The sequence below is a fragment of the Acipenser ruthenus genome, chromosome 25, assembly GCF_902713425.1.
Source record: "Acipenser ruthenus chromosome 25, fAciRut3.2 maternal haplotype, whole genome shotgun sequence".
NCBI classification, from domain to species: Eukaryota; Metazoa; Chordata; class Actinopteri; order Acipenseriformes; family Acipenseridae; genus Acipenser; species Acipenser ruthenus.
This window is the reverse complement of record NC_081213.1, coordinates 10,740,618-10,755,201: the sequence shown is the minus strand read 5'-3', so window position 1 is coordinate 10,755,201 and position 14,584 is coordinate 10,740,618. Positions and strand designations below refer to the sequence as shown.

The following is a 14,584-nucleotide window of genomic DNA, read 5'->3' as shown; positions in this document are numbered from 1 at the left end:
CACTCTCTGAACACCTAACCACGAGTGACTAAAAATGTGCCTATTTATACTGTTGTGCTGGGATTCAATTACTAATTAATTATTCACTTGAATCCCAGCACGTGAATTAATTCTGTGCAACCCCGTGCTCACATATTACATTTAACCAGCACGTGAAGTGATTTGTGCCCTCCTCGTGCCTAAATACAAATCTACACTTTTTAAATACACGTGAAACACAGACCCGTTTATATCCCGTGTACCAATCTATACACCAACATTAACATACGCACGCATACATACAACACATAACAAGCAAAATACACACAGATGCACACAGGGGCGGGGCACATTGCCACACCCCCCCAGTCTCTTTCATAGTAACCAGCATTGCCCCTCCAGTCTTTTTCATAGTAACCAGCATTGCCCTGCCAGTCTCTTTCATAGTAACCAGCATTGCCCCCCCAGTCTCTTTCATAGTAACCAGCATTGCCCCCCAGTCTCTTTCATAGTAACCAGCATTGCCCCCCAGTCTCTTTCATAGTAACCAGCATTGCCCCTGTCGCTTTCACAGTAACCAGCATTGCCCCAAGTCTCTTTCATTGTAACCAGCATTACCCCCCCAGTCTCTTTCACAGTAACCAGCATTGCCCCAGTCTCTTACATAGTAACCAGCATTGCCCCCAGTCTCTTTAATAGTAACCAGCATTGCCCCACCACCAGTCTCTTTCATAGTAACCAGCATCGCCCCCCCAGTCTGTGATGCCACTGCACTGTTAAGATTCCATTTCATTTCTGACCTGCTTGCTGCAGGAAGCATTGACACTGCATTGGTGTCGCTTGGTTCTGCCCAGGCAGCTTTGTGTCACAGGTCAGGGGTTAACTGGTTAAATCTAAAAGCAGCCTGGCTGCAGGGTTAACGTTACGCACATCTGTAACAAAAACTCTCTGTAATCTCTTTCAGTGCTGTGGCCGCTTCTCCCTATTCTCGTAACCCTAACTGGTTTCCATGGAAACACACCCAGATCCAACAGCAGACGAGACAAAAAGCCTTCTGGTTCTAAATTCACCTGATGGACGATTCTCTGCGTACAAACACTGCCAGCACAGTAACTGGTGCCTGGCCTTCAATAGCGAGCTGAATTAATATGAACAAAGAGAGATAAAAACAGCCCTCCGAGAGGAAAATAACTACAACAAACATCTCCATACAGCCACTTATTTAAGAATGGAAAATATCTGCAATACTAATACTACTACTAATAACAACAACAATAATAATAATAATAATAATAATAATAATAATAATAATAATAATAATAATAATAATAATAATAATAATAATGATGATGTTAGTTGAAATGCTTTCGTTTGCTATTTAGATTGAATAGACACTCCTGTGTTGAGGATGAAATAAAACAGCACACTGTTTCAAGATGTATAATATAAGTGCATGCTGTATATCCAGCTTCCTTGCTTTCCTCTTCTGATAATATGGAAAGCACTGAGGCAGAGCGTGTTTCTCCCCTGCCTGGGCTCTGCTCCACCAGCTCTGGTGGGATTCCCTAAATATCTTTAACATCTTTAACCTCTCACATTCCAGCCTGCAGAAACCACACTGTATGTCAATGCTGTTATATAAATACATGCTGTTATATGTCATTAATACATGCTGTTATATGTCATTAATGCATGCTGTTATATGTCATTAATGCATGCTGTTATATGTAACACAATTTTTGTTCCTGGGTAGTAAGTGTTATTTCCTAATTGCTTATGCCTCAAAAGTATGGTAAATGCCTATTATTCCCCACAAACTTTGCTTTTGTGACCAGGACAGTGATATTTTGAAATTTACCTATTTCCAATGAGAAAACGGGCAAATTTGTGTCTTTTCGTTCACATAAAGTCAGAAAAAAACAACATATGAATCCAAATTAACATGTATTTATACTAAAGTAATACAAAAATGACTACAAAAGATTTAGAAGTGAGTAGTTTTTCGAGATTTACGATTATACTGTAAATCACTTTCACGAATCAGCCCCCAAATGTAGTCTCCCATCATGTTCTCATTATACTGTCCTTGGTAGCGGCGTTCATATCCTGGTGGAATCGTTCGCCTTGCTCCTCCGAGTACGCTCCCATGTTCTCCTTGAATTTATCAAGGTGAGCATCAAGGATATGGACTTTGTGCCGTAGTTCTTCACCAGAGTCTCAACCAGCTCCACATGGTTTTCGGCCTTGTGATTGCCCAGGAAGCCCCGAACCACTGCGACAAAGCTGTTCCAAGCCGCTTTCTCCTTACTAGTGAGCTTCTTGGGGAATTCATTGCACTCCAGGATCTTCTTTATCTGTGGTCTGACGAAGACACCGGCTTTGACCTTTGCCTCAGACAGCTTAGGGAAGAAGTCTTGAAGGTACTTGAAGGCTGCCGACTCCTTATCTAGAGCTCTGACAAATTGTTTCATAAGGCCCAATTTGATGTGCAGTGGTGGCATCAGCACCTTCCGGGGGTCCACCAGTGGCTCCCACTTGACGTTGTTCCTCCCCACAGAGAACTCGGTCCGCTGTGGCCAGTCCCGCCTGTGGTAGTGCGCCTTGGTGTCCCTGCTGTCCCAAAGGCAAAGATAGCAGGGAAACTTGGTAAAACCGCCTTGGAGACCCATCAGGAATGCCACCATTTTGAAGTCTCCTATGACCTCCCAGCCGTACTCATCATACTTCAAGGCGTCCAGCAAGGTCTTGATGCTGTTGTAATCCTCTTTGAGGTGCACCGAGTGAGCCAGGGGAAGAGACGGGTACTTGTTACCATTATGGAGCAGCACGGCTTTGAGGCTCCTGGATGAGCTGTCACTCATTCTGGTTACAGGCGATTCCGATTGCCTCGAACAGACTGGTCACATTGTGGCAGAAGCAGAGCCCATCTTGACGGGTGAAGAAGCTGGAAAAAGGTTGGTGACGCTTCCTCTGATCTGCGACTTGCACACTTTCATCCAACAAGTTCCACTGCTTGAGCCTAGACGTCAAAAGCTCGGCATTGGACTTGGTGAGACCAAGATCTCTAATCAAGTCGTTGAGGTCTTTTTGGTTGGGGTAGTATGGGTTTCTCTCCTCAGCTCCACCTCTGAAATTGTCATCTGGATCTACAACGTCTTCCTCGCTCTCTGACTTGCTGCTCTCTTCTAAAGACGGCTGCTCTCTCTCCGGAGGAGTGGGTACGGGGAGCTCATGGCAGTGTGGCACTGGGGCGATGGATGAAGGAAGGTCCGGATACGTGATAGCAGGTGCATTCTTGCCAGTCTGCCGTTTGGAAGGGTCCACCATGCAGAAGTAGCAGTTGCTTGAGTGGTCAGTGGGTTCCTGCCAAATTCTTGGGATAGCGAACTTCATGACTCTCTTTTCCCCTCTGTACCATCCTACAAATTATTATTATTATTACATTTCTTAGCAGACGCCCTTATCCAGAGCGACTTACAATTGTTACAAGATATCACATTATTTTTTTTCATACAATTACCCATTTATACAGCTGGGTTTTTACTGGAGCAATCTAGGTAAAGTACCTTGCTCAAGGGTACAACAGCAGTACTCCCCTCCCGGGATTGAACCCACAACCCTCCGGTCAGAAGTCCAGAGCCCTAACCACTACTCCACAATACATTTATTTCACCCATGACTAATGTGTAAGAGATTCTCGCAACATTTTTCATATATGATATATTTTTTCAATAACATTGAAAATTGTAAAACATTTTAAAATTAAAAACTTTTACAATTTTAAAAATGTTAACACATTTTATAACATAAAATTCCGAGCAACAATTGTCCAGCTTACCTTCCAGAGTTTTTTTGCAGTGCTCGCAGGTGAAATGAGGTGCCCAGGGTTTGTCTTGATCCCAGACAGGCATGCCGAAATATGCCTTGTAGGCCTCACACATCTTAGCAGATGCTTCCACGGAGTACTTTTTCGCTCTTGTCTTGATAAATTGGCCGCAGACATAGCAAAATGCGTCTGCCGGATGCTTGCAGCCTCTTGATGCCATCTCAGAAAAATGCAGATATGTATCCACTTAGGCAGCTGGAACTAAACTGAACTGGTGGGCTTAAGGCCCCTGTATTTATACTACTATTTATATTACTGGAAAGTTCTAGAAGTTACTCCAAGTTTACTCAGCACTGAATCTATCTGGAATGTTCTGGAAAATAGGTACATTTCAAAATATCACTGTCCTGGTCACAAAAGCAAAGTTTGTGGGGAATAATAGCCATTTTCTATACTTTTGAGGCATAAGCAATTAGGAAATAACACTTACTACCCAGGAACAAAAAAAGAAAAAAAAAAAAATGCATGCTGTTATATGTCATTAATATATGCTCTTATATGTCATTAATACATGCTCTTATATGAACGAATACAAACACATTTTGAGCAGTGCTAGTTCCAGTATTGGCCCCAGTGTAAATGATGCAGGTAATTAAAACCCAACATCACTACAGACAATGAAGAGACAGTGAAAGAGCTCTGAGATAGATCAGTGTATTCTGATTAAGAGCCTGGAATCAGACTTTTCATTACTGCTGCACAATATGTATCCAGTACTTCCTCATTATAAGGCATCCAGATTTACCATGGGAGACGGTCATCACTCGCATTTGCCCCATAATGCCACTACATTAACACTTGTATCCCTGTTATAAGGTGGAACACAAATGATCTCTTAGCTATGGCTCCTGACTACCGCCTGTAATACTCCTGCTGTACGACTGCATCGTCCTGCATTACGACCTGACAGAGAGTGCTGATCCACTGCAGGCTCCACTGCGGGCTCATTCCCAGTGTAACAGAGAGTGCCGTTCCACTGCGGGCTCGTTCCCAGTGTAACAGACAGCGCTGATCCACTGCGGGCTCGTTCCCAGTGTAACAGAGAGCGCTGATCCACTGCGGGCTCATTCCCAGTGTAACAGAGAGCGCTGATCCACTGCGGGCTCATTCCCAGTGTAACAGAGAGCGCTGATCCACTGCGGGCTCATTCCCAGTGTAACAGAGAGCGCTGATCCACTGCAGGCACCACTGCGGGCTCATTCCCAGTGTAACAGAGAGCGCTGATCCACTGCGGGCTCGTTCCCAGTGTAACAGAGAGCGCTGATCCACTGCAGGCTCGTTCCCAGTGTAACAGAGAGCGCTGTTCCACTGCGGGCTTGTTCCCAGTGTAACAGAGAGCGCTGATCCACTGCGGGCTCATTCCCAGTGTAACAGAGAGCGCTGATCCACTGCGGCCTCATTCCCAGTGTAACAGAGAGCGCTGATCCACTGCAGGCACCACTGCGGGCTCATTCCCAGTGTAACAGAGAGCGCTGATCCACTGCGGGCTCGTTCCCAGTGTAACAGAGAGCGCTGATCCACTGCGGGCTCATTCCCAGTGTAACAGAGAGCGCTGATCCACTGCAGGCTCCACTGCGGGCTCATTCCCAGTGTAACAGAGAGTGCCGTTCCACTGCGGGCTCGTTCCCAGTGTAACAGACAGCGCTGATCCACTGCGGGCTCGTTCCCAGTGTAACAGAGAGCGCTGATCCACTGCGGGCTCATTCCCAGTGTAACAGAGAGCGCTGATCCACTGCGGGCTCGTTCCCAGTGTAACAGAGAGCGCTGATCCACTGCAGGCACCACTGCGGGCTCATTCCCAGTGTAACAGAGAGCGCTGATCCACTGCGGGCTCGTTCCCAGTGTAACAGAGAGCGCTGATCCACTGCAGGCACCACTGCGGGCTCATTCCCAGTGTAACAGAGAGCGCTGATCCACTGCGGGCTCGTTCCCAGTGTAACAGAGAGCGCTGATCCACTGCGGGCTCGTTCCCAGTGTAACAGAGAGCGCTGATCCACTGCGGGCTCGTTCCCAGTGTAACAGAGAGCGCTGATCCACTGCGGGCTCGTTCCCAGTGTAACAGAGAGCGCTGATCCACTGCGGGCTCGTTCCCAGTGTAACAGAGAGCGCTGATCCACTGCGGGCTCGTTCCCAGTGTAACAGAGAGCGCTGATCCACTGCGGGCTCGTTCCCAGTGTAACAGAGAGCGCTGATCCACTGCGGGCTCGTTCCCAGTGTAACAGAGAGCGCTGATCCACTGCGGGCTCGTTCCCAGTGTAACAGAGAGCGCTGTTCCACTGCGGGCTCGTTCCCAGTGTAACAGAGAGCGCTGATCCACTGCGGGCTCGTTCCCAGTGTAACAGAGAGCGCTGATCCACTGCGGGCTCGTTCCCAGTGTAACAGAGAGCGCTGATCCACTGCGGGCTCGTTCCCAGTGTAACAGAGAGCGCTGATCCACTGCAGGCTCGTTCCCAGTGTAACAGAGAGCGCTGATCCACTGCGGGCTCGTTCCCAGTGTAACAGAGAGCGCTGATCCACTGCAGGCTCCACTGCGGGCTCATTCCCAGTGTAACAGAGAGCGCTGATCCACTGCGGGCTCGTTCCCAGTGTAACAGAGAGCGCTGATCCACTGTGGGCTCGTTCCCAGTGTAACAGAGAGCGCTGATCCACTGCGGGCTCGTTCCCAGTGTAACAGAGAGCGCTGATCCACTGCGGGCTCGTTCCCAGTGTAACATAGAGCGCTGATCCACTGCGGGCTCGTTCCCAGTGTAACAGAGAGCGCTGATCCACTGCGGGCTCGTTCCCAGTGTAACAGAGAGCGCTGATCCACTGCGGGCTCGTTCCCAGTGTAACAGAGAGCGCTGATCCACTGCGGGCTCGTTCCCAGTGTAACAGAGAGCGCTGATCCACTGTGGGCTCGTTCCCAGTGTAACAGAGAGCGCTGATCCACTGCGGGCTCGTTCCCAGTGTAACAGAGGGCGCTGATCCACTGCGGGCTCGTTCCCAGTGTAACAGAGAGCGCTGATCCACTGCAGGCTCATTCCCAGTGTAATGCCTGCGATCCTGCCAAAGGGTTTAATGTTGTCTGCACTGCACTGCACTTTACTGCAGGTGAGCAATGGGAACAAGCTTCCAGTGTCACTTCTTTTTCACAGTCATCAGGTATCAATAACTTTCATCAATCCCAATACGAACCAAACCCATCAAATAACCCTGATCTGTGCTGGGAAAATACCCTTCGTGATGACAGGCTACTACAAACACAGCGCAGTCCAGCTATCGACCAATGAATTAGTAACAAATACAGCTCAGAGTGCGAGACAAAGTTATGAAGAACAGGTAACACAGGAGCAGAGTTCAGCACAATGAGATCTTAATTAGCAACAATGAGATCTTAATTAGCAACAATGAGGTATTAATTGCAACAATGAGATCTTAATTAGATATTGCGAGGTACTAAAAACAGGGTTTAAAAGGTAGAAAAGTTGCAATCTTTCATTTATTTTAATTTTCACTGATTCCAAGTCCAAGGTAATGAGATGCCTCTCTTCCAGAACAGCACGTTCAGTATTTCTACACAGCTACATCCCAGCAGGTCAGTGCTCTTGATGTGCCGTGACTAACAGTGACACACAATAACGCAATCTGATAGTGTGTGTGCCATTCATGAATATTTGTATGTGTTTTGGGAAACCTGAAGTTCATGCAATTAATTGAGTGAATGTGATAATATATTATTTTTTTATTAAATGTATGTCCATTGGATACTAGACTAACCTCAGACTTTTTCTGTTTTAATGTAGACTGCCTGGTGGGTAGGGCAAACATAAAGGAGCTGCTCTGTTATAACTGGGAAATAACCATGCATACAGTATGTCTGTCTGCTATCAGCAACGGGACCACCTTGGGTTTATCCTGAAGAAATATATTCAACTAAATGCATTTGTTTGGTAAGTTTTGCTGGTTGTGTGCTTCATGGCACGTGTTGCATTGAACAGTATCTGTAATCAGTGGCATGGATAATAACACTGCCTTATCCTGAACCCGCATTATACAAGAATGACTTTGGACTGGAAATCAAGGTGCACTTTGTGTAAAAATGATGAATCACAAAATAACAAATTAGTGACAAGCAAGTCAGTAGTTTATCTACATCACTGCATACTGTACCCTACTGCTGTACATTATAACACTCCCAGCATGCCTACTGGATCATTTACACACTGAATTCAAAAGTGAAACAGGTTGTGTGGTTTGGTATGAGCAGGTGGTTCAGGTGACCACTGACACGGGACACAGGACATCTCATTAAAGCTGCCCCACATTACTGAACCTTTCATCAAATAACATCTTATTGCAGCACCCTCTGGATTCACCACTGAACCTCTCACTTCACCCATTCATCACAACAGCAGAGAGCAGTGAGCCACACTGAGCACAGAGAATACACACACACACACACACACACACACACATACACACTCACAGCCCCTTACTGTAAAGCCATGCTGAGCACAGAGTATACACACACACACTCTCTCACAGCCCCTTACTGTAGAGCCACGCTGAGCACAGAGAATACACACACACACGCACACACACACACACAGCCCCTTACTGTAGAGCACAGTGAAACACAAACTGCAGAGTGCAAATATCTACAGAGCTAACAATATGAGAATTGCTATCACTATCACTCGCACTATTACCATGGCCAGCAATAAGAATAAGAAGAATAAGAACAGCAACTGGGAACAGAAATGGAAGCAGAATCATTGAAATATTATTACATTTAGACTACAAACCGAAAAAAAAAAACAACAAAAAAAAAACATCATTTTAGAAATTGAGATACAAATCTGAAAATACTGATCCAAATATGACTACTTCTACTTCTACTACTACTACTACTACTACTACTACTACTACTACTACTACTACTACTAATACTACTACTAATAATAATAATAATAATAATAATAATAATAATAATAATAATAATAATAATAATACAAATTATCATTATTACATTAAATAAAACCCCTTTACCTGTCAGCCTGTCCTGTGTGGTCCTGCCCTGTCCTGGCAGCGCTGACAGTAACAGAATGACTGGAGTCCAACAAGTATTACAAGCTTCCGCTGCGCTCCCCTCCACTCCAGGCAGGTCGCCAAAACTCTGACACTGTCAGCTCGCGGTGATGAGAGGCTGGATCATTAAATGCACACACACACACACACACACGCTCTCCTCGTCTGTCTGAGCGGCAGTCTGCTCCAGACACTGGGACCCCTGCGGAGGGGATGAAGAGCTGGGTGAATGCGAGAGCCTGGGCGAGTCTGACTCCCACTGTGACAGCGCCATGCGCAGGCAGGCAGCACTGGAGGTGGCTCTGATAGTAAAAGTGTTTGAGAGCTCCTTATTTGGGCTGTGATGTAACGGTAAGTTGCTCAAGATGAAGTGCAGAAGGGAGGAGGGAGGGAGGAGGAGGAGGGGGGTTCTGCCTACATTTTTTACATTTTTTTTCCATTCACCGCAGCACACTTCCTGTTGTCTGAGAAAGCGGCAACGCAATCGACTGACACACACTCAGAGCAGGGAATCCTTGCCCTGGCACGCCATCAAAAGAGTTTGCACACAGTACACAACATTTATCATTTCAACTCTAAACAACACACAGCCTTCTCTTTTTATAATCAGACTGAACTGAATTAACCCTTCATCCCCAAAATCACCTGTCCAGAACCGGGACACAGCAACACAGTGAGATGGTCTGCATTAGTTACAGGGGTTTAAAAGGTCTGTGTGCAGAACTGGAAGCATAAGATCCCTACTGCAGGAGGAATGAGAAACAGACAGCATGTGGAGAGGTTGGAGCCAATGCTCTGTATTACTGTACAGTCTGTCTACCTGTCTTCACATAGTAGTGTAATCCAGTGACAATGGAAATTGCAATCAGTAGGTGGCGCTGTGGCAATGAAGCAAGTATTGAGATTGCTGTGACCGCAGAGATATCTGCGCATGGCAGTTCAATTAAAGAGTAATTTCGAGTGATTATACAGGTAACTTTTCCATCATTACTGCAATTTGACCTTGTTGGTTGATAATCTAAAATCTTGCTGGAGATTGGTGGTGTGGTTCCTCTGCTCAGTAAAAATAAAAAAAGTGGGTATGTTCTATTAATCATAACCAATGCACACACATGCAGAGGGTCCTCATGAGTGTGCAATAATCACAGTACCTGAAAGGACCATTGAATCTGGGCAGCAGACACTGAGGGAGGTGTGGAGATAAGGCTGGTAAATGAATCACACAGCACCTGAAAGGATCATTGAATCTAGGCAGCAGACTCTGAGGGAGGTGTGGAGATAAGGCTGGTAAATTAGTAAATCAAGCAGAATCCACAAAGTCAAGACATGTGTGTGAGTCAGGCCGTGAAGCAGTAAGCCCAGGACACTGGAAAGTACCAGGGATTCCTGAGTAGACAGCAGAGTATGCAGGATTGGCACTCCACTGGTACTGCACCCAGTCCTGTTCTTTCAAACTGCTGTGTCGAGGTGTGTACTTTTTCCACTGGGACTGAGCTGAAAGCTGTTTCAATCAGGTCCAGTTATCACCGTATGATTAAGGCCCTGTGAAAATCGCGGACATTGTCATTAAAATTCACGGCAGCGTCACAGGTAAAGTATCGTATTTCGCACTCAAGCACTTTACAATAGCTTGTGAAACGGTGTTGTAATTAACAGCCTGTAGGTAAAGTGTACATGCAAGGACAGCTTTCAGTTCTAGTACATCAGATGCATGTTCACCACTTGCAAAACAAATACAATGTGTAACCCATACTGATCTTGTGCATCAGTCGACTCTGACAAGCAAGCAGTCTGTTTTACCAATTCCATAACCTCCTGCTTGTGATACTCGGCAACTTTAGGTAAGTATTCACGTCTCAGCTGGGCTGATAAGGGAATCACTCCACCATTTGCTACACAGTCTGAAGAATTTACATAACTTTTGGTTGTCCAATTTTTCAAGAGGGATATTTGCGCAAACAAACACCTCTATCAGGTCAAAATTTAATGTATTTTGTGCTTCATGGTTTTCAGTGGATTTTTGGAACATGGAAGTCACTGTTTTTTGTTTCTTTGAAAAGTAAAGCAGTCGCAGCACTGCTCTGGATTTCTCTTTGGGTGAATACTTGAATCTAAATGCCTGTCAACAGCCGATTCTCGGTAGTGATCTACAGTAATGATTTGGATTTGTTTCAGCTAAATTGGTGTATTGGTTGTGTGCTCAGTGAGACTGAAGAGGAACTCCTTAATATCTATTTAAAATATTTATTTATTTATAATGACTTAAATCTTGTCTTATAAATATTTAAAGAAAATATAATGTGATTGTTATTGTTCCTTTTTGTCAAACTTGTGTACCAAAAGAGTCAATAAAGTCTTTTTCAAAATCTATCTATCTATCTATATGTGTAGTACTCGAGAAACATAATGCCCAGTATTTGTGATTCTGAATGCTGTTTGGGATCAAGGTGCCCGACATCAGCACGGATTCTTTCAATCACACCCCTGTGCTTGGAGCGAGACTCTCTCTGCTGTCTACCACCAGCATCAATCAATTTCACATGCAGTCCCCCTCATGCGTTATCAATGAGAGTGTTGTTGCTGACACAGTGCTCTGCCTTGCTGTCAGCGGCTGCATTGTCACGCTGTGAATATGAGCCTTGTTATCCCTGTGTGCAGTGCTGCCCCAACAGAAAATCACAAGCGCTCAGAGAGACCAAACATCTTAAACAGTCTGCTTGTCTGGAGACTCTTCAGCATTCATCTGTGAGAAGAATTAGAATAACGTGGAGCTGGATTTCAGGCATTAAAAGAAACTGATCAAAAAATCATAATTGAGCTATAGCTTGGATATGGGTTGAAAGACAAGACTTCCATTGCAACTATGGTTTTAATTAGTCACAACCAAGCTTAATTACAGTCAATATATCCAGGAGGCCACAGGCTTTAGATGCTGCAGGTCTGTTTACAGTCCTGGAGGCCACAGACTCATGGCTAATTAAGCATACGCAAAGCCTGAAATGTATCTCATATCGCTGGCCATCCAGCAGGCACTGGAGACTGTGACCTGCAGCTGTACTGTGGCACACTGTCGGGCCGCGTGGGATCAGGACGCTTTCTGATGGCAGCACTTTTGGAGGTCTGGAGTTGAGGCTAAAGGGTAGAAATGGAAGGAGGTGTGGAGAAAAGGCTGCTAAATTAAGACAAGTCGAATGCCCAAAGTCCCTCCACACTTTGCTATGCTTTTATTATGTTAAACCTTTATAAGGGTTAGCCTAATTATCCTTTTCCTCAGTTTAATTGCATGCCTGATGTGGTGGTTGTAGGAATGAATATCCAGGACAGGGCTTATGCTGATTCTTAGAAACAAGTCTTCACTTCCTCTCTACCTATAGATGGATGCACCGGAAACATCTCTTTAAAAACCACATGCATCATCTCAGTGGCTCTTCAATACATAATGAAAGGAATCAATGAATCGATCAGTATCTTCACAGGGAAAACAGATGATAGACAGTGCTGCTGGTGTTTACGTTGTGTGAGGGGACACCCTGCCAGGTTGAAAGAGCAAGTGTAGGCTGTATCTCTGGGAGTGAGAAGGCCGCTCTGCTTGAGCGTAGGGCTCCGGCTCCGGCTCCGGCTCCCCTGCTGCCAGTCGTCAGAGATTCACCGACTCGGCCCCTTGATCCAGCGAGTGGGAGGGAGACCTGCAGCCTCCAGGTCAGCTTGATCCAGCGTGCGGGAGGGAGACCCGCAGCCCCCAGGTCAGCTTGATCCAACGTGCGGGAGGGAGAGGGAGAACCACAGCCCCGAGGTCAGCTTGATCCAGCGTGCGGGAGGGAAAGGGAGACCCACAGCCACCAGGTCAGCTTGATCCAGTGAGCAGGAGGGAGAGGGAAACCCACAGCCCCCAGGTCAGTTTGATCCAGCGAGCGGGAGGGAGACCCGCAGCCCCCAAGTCAGCTTGATCCAGCGAGCGGGAGGGACAGGGAGACCCACAGCCCCCAGGTCAGCTTGATCCAGCGTGCGGGAGGGACAGGGAGACCCACAGCCTCCAGGTCAGCCTGATCTAGCGAGCGGGAGGGAGAGGGAGACCCACAGCCCCCAGGTCAGCTTGATCCAGCGAGCGGGAGGGAGAGGGAGACCCACAGCCCCCGGGTCAGCTTGATCCAGCGAGCGGGAGGGAGAGGGAGACCCACAGCCTCCAGGTCAGCCTGATCCAGCAAGCAGGCAGCACAGAGCACACGGCACAGCGCCTCTGTTATCAAACTAAATGATTGGAAGGGTAACAAGCCCCGCTGTCTGCCAGAATAACACTGCTCAGCAACAATCAGTGTAAGGGGACTGCAGTTTTCTCTTATTTCGTACTGCCTGCATGGATGGAAGTTGCTTTACACACTCAGTTCTGTTAGCACAGGTTGCTTTTGTAAAAATGATCAAGTGTTTTTTGGTGACTCCAGTACTTCATGAAACTGAACTCAAATTTATTTTATTTTTATATTGACTGTATGGGCCCATGGTCAGCCTCAATAAAGCTGGCTATTATTACAGATGTCACTGTGTGACATCACTGGTCTCCTAGTGGACTAGAGAGAAACCCAGCCTTCCAGGCCCACTACAGACCATACCAGGGTTACATGCAACCACTCACACTGATGAATCATTAACTAAAATGCTTGTCTGCTAGACTTTATGTATATTTTCAAAGCTTGAACTAACTTCTGTTATATGAAAGGAGAGAAACACCTGTTCATTTTTTAAAACTGGAATCAAATGACTACGGTAAGTACTGTAACTATGATATAAATACACACTCATTTTGCATAGGGTTAACTAAGGACTGGAGAAAATGGCCTTCAGTTTATCCTGACATCTAAATGTAGAAATATTATGACCTTAAAGCAAACATGGCCAGGTGTTCATCCTAATAAAGTTACGCAACAGTGCAAGTTTTATAAGAGTTTATTTTCTGTTCTAAAATAAAAGTCTAAGCCTTGGTAACTTGAACACTGAGCTGCAGCTGCCTGCTGCTGTATATTTCCATATCCAGATGTAATACTTAATGGAAACCCTGGAACATATTTCACTGTTTGCATCCAAAACATAGACTTAAGAGGATAAGAGGACACCTCTTGGGCAGGAAGGGGTTAACAGATGCACCAAGTGCAGCCCTGTGCAAACTGCTCATAAACATGAGGTGCTGCTGCTAGTCTCTATATATAGCTGCCTTCACTCTTCACTCATCCTGCCAGCAAACCTTGGAGCTGCTGCACAGGCACCCTGTGTGTGTGCCTGCAAATGAGCAGCAAGCCTGGTCCAAACCAGAAGAGCCCTGCACCGCTCACACCCCCTCCCTCTACCCTGGGATCCTGACAGCACTGCCTGCCCAGGTGTTAGGCTGCAGGGGGAACACGCAGCAGGAAAAACACTCAGCACCCAGGCTTGCGAGCAGTGGCACCTCCCCCTGCTTAGAGAACAGTTAAAGCTGTATAGAAACATTCAGAAGCTACAGAGCTTTAAAATACCCACACAGAACAGGGGATGGCAACTTCCAATTCAATGCTTTGTTAAAACAAATGTGTCTATAAATGTTCACGCTGCTTGTAGACAAGGGGCTGTGCATAAAACACCTTCAATATGAAGTTTAAGTGTAACACTGAAGGATACATCTTC

The 14,584-nt window shown here is 46.1% G+C and overlaps 1 protein-coding gene across 3 annotated transcripts in view; it reads right to left on the bottom strand.

The window, feature by feature from the left end:
• The window catches only part of LOC117962752 (transcription factor HIVEP3-like), a 148,613-nt gene that overhangs the window by 48,948 nt on the left and 85,081 nt on the right, over nt 1-14,584 (bottom strand). Inside the window, exon 1 of one of the 3 annotated variants that reach the window (XM_058999469.1) lies at nt 8,894-9,186. The exons of the other annotated variants lie outside the window; for them this stretch is intronic. The gene's annotated coding sequence lies outside the window, so the exon portion shown is untranslated. Of the gene's footprint in view, nt 1-8,893; nt 9,187-14,584 lie in introns of those variants that run through there. 3 annotated transcript variants of the gene reach the window in all.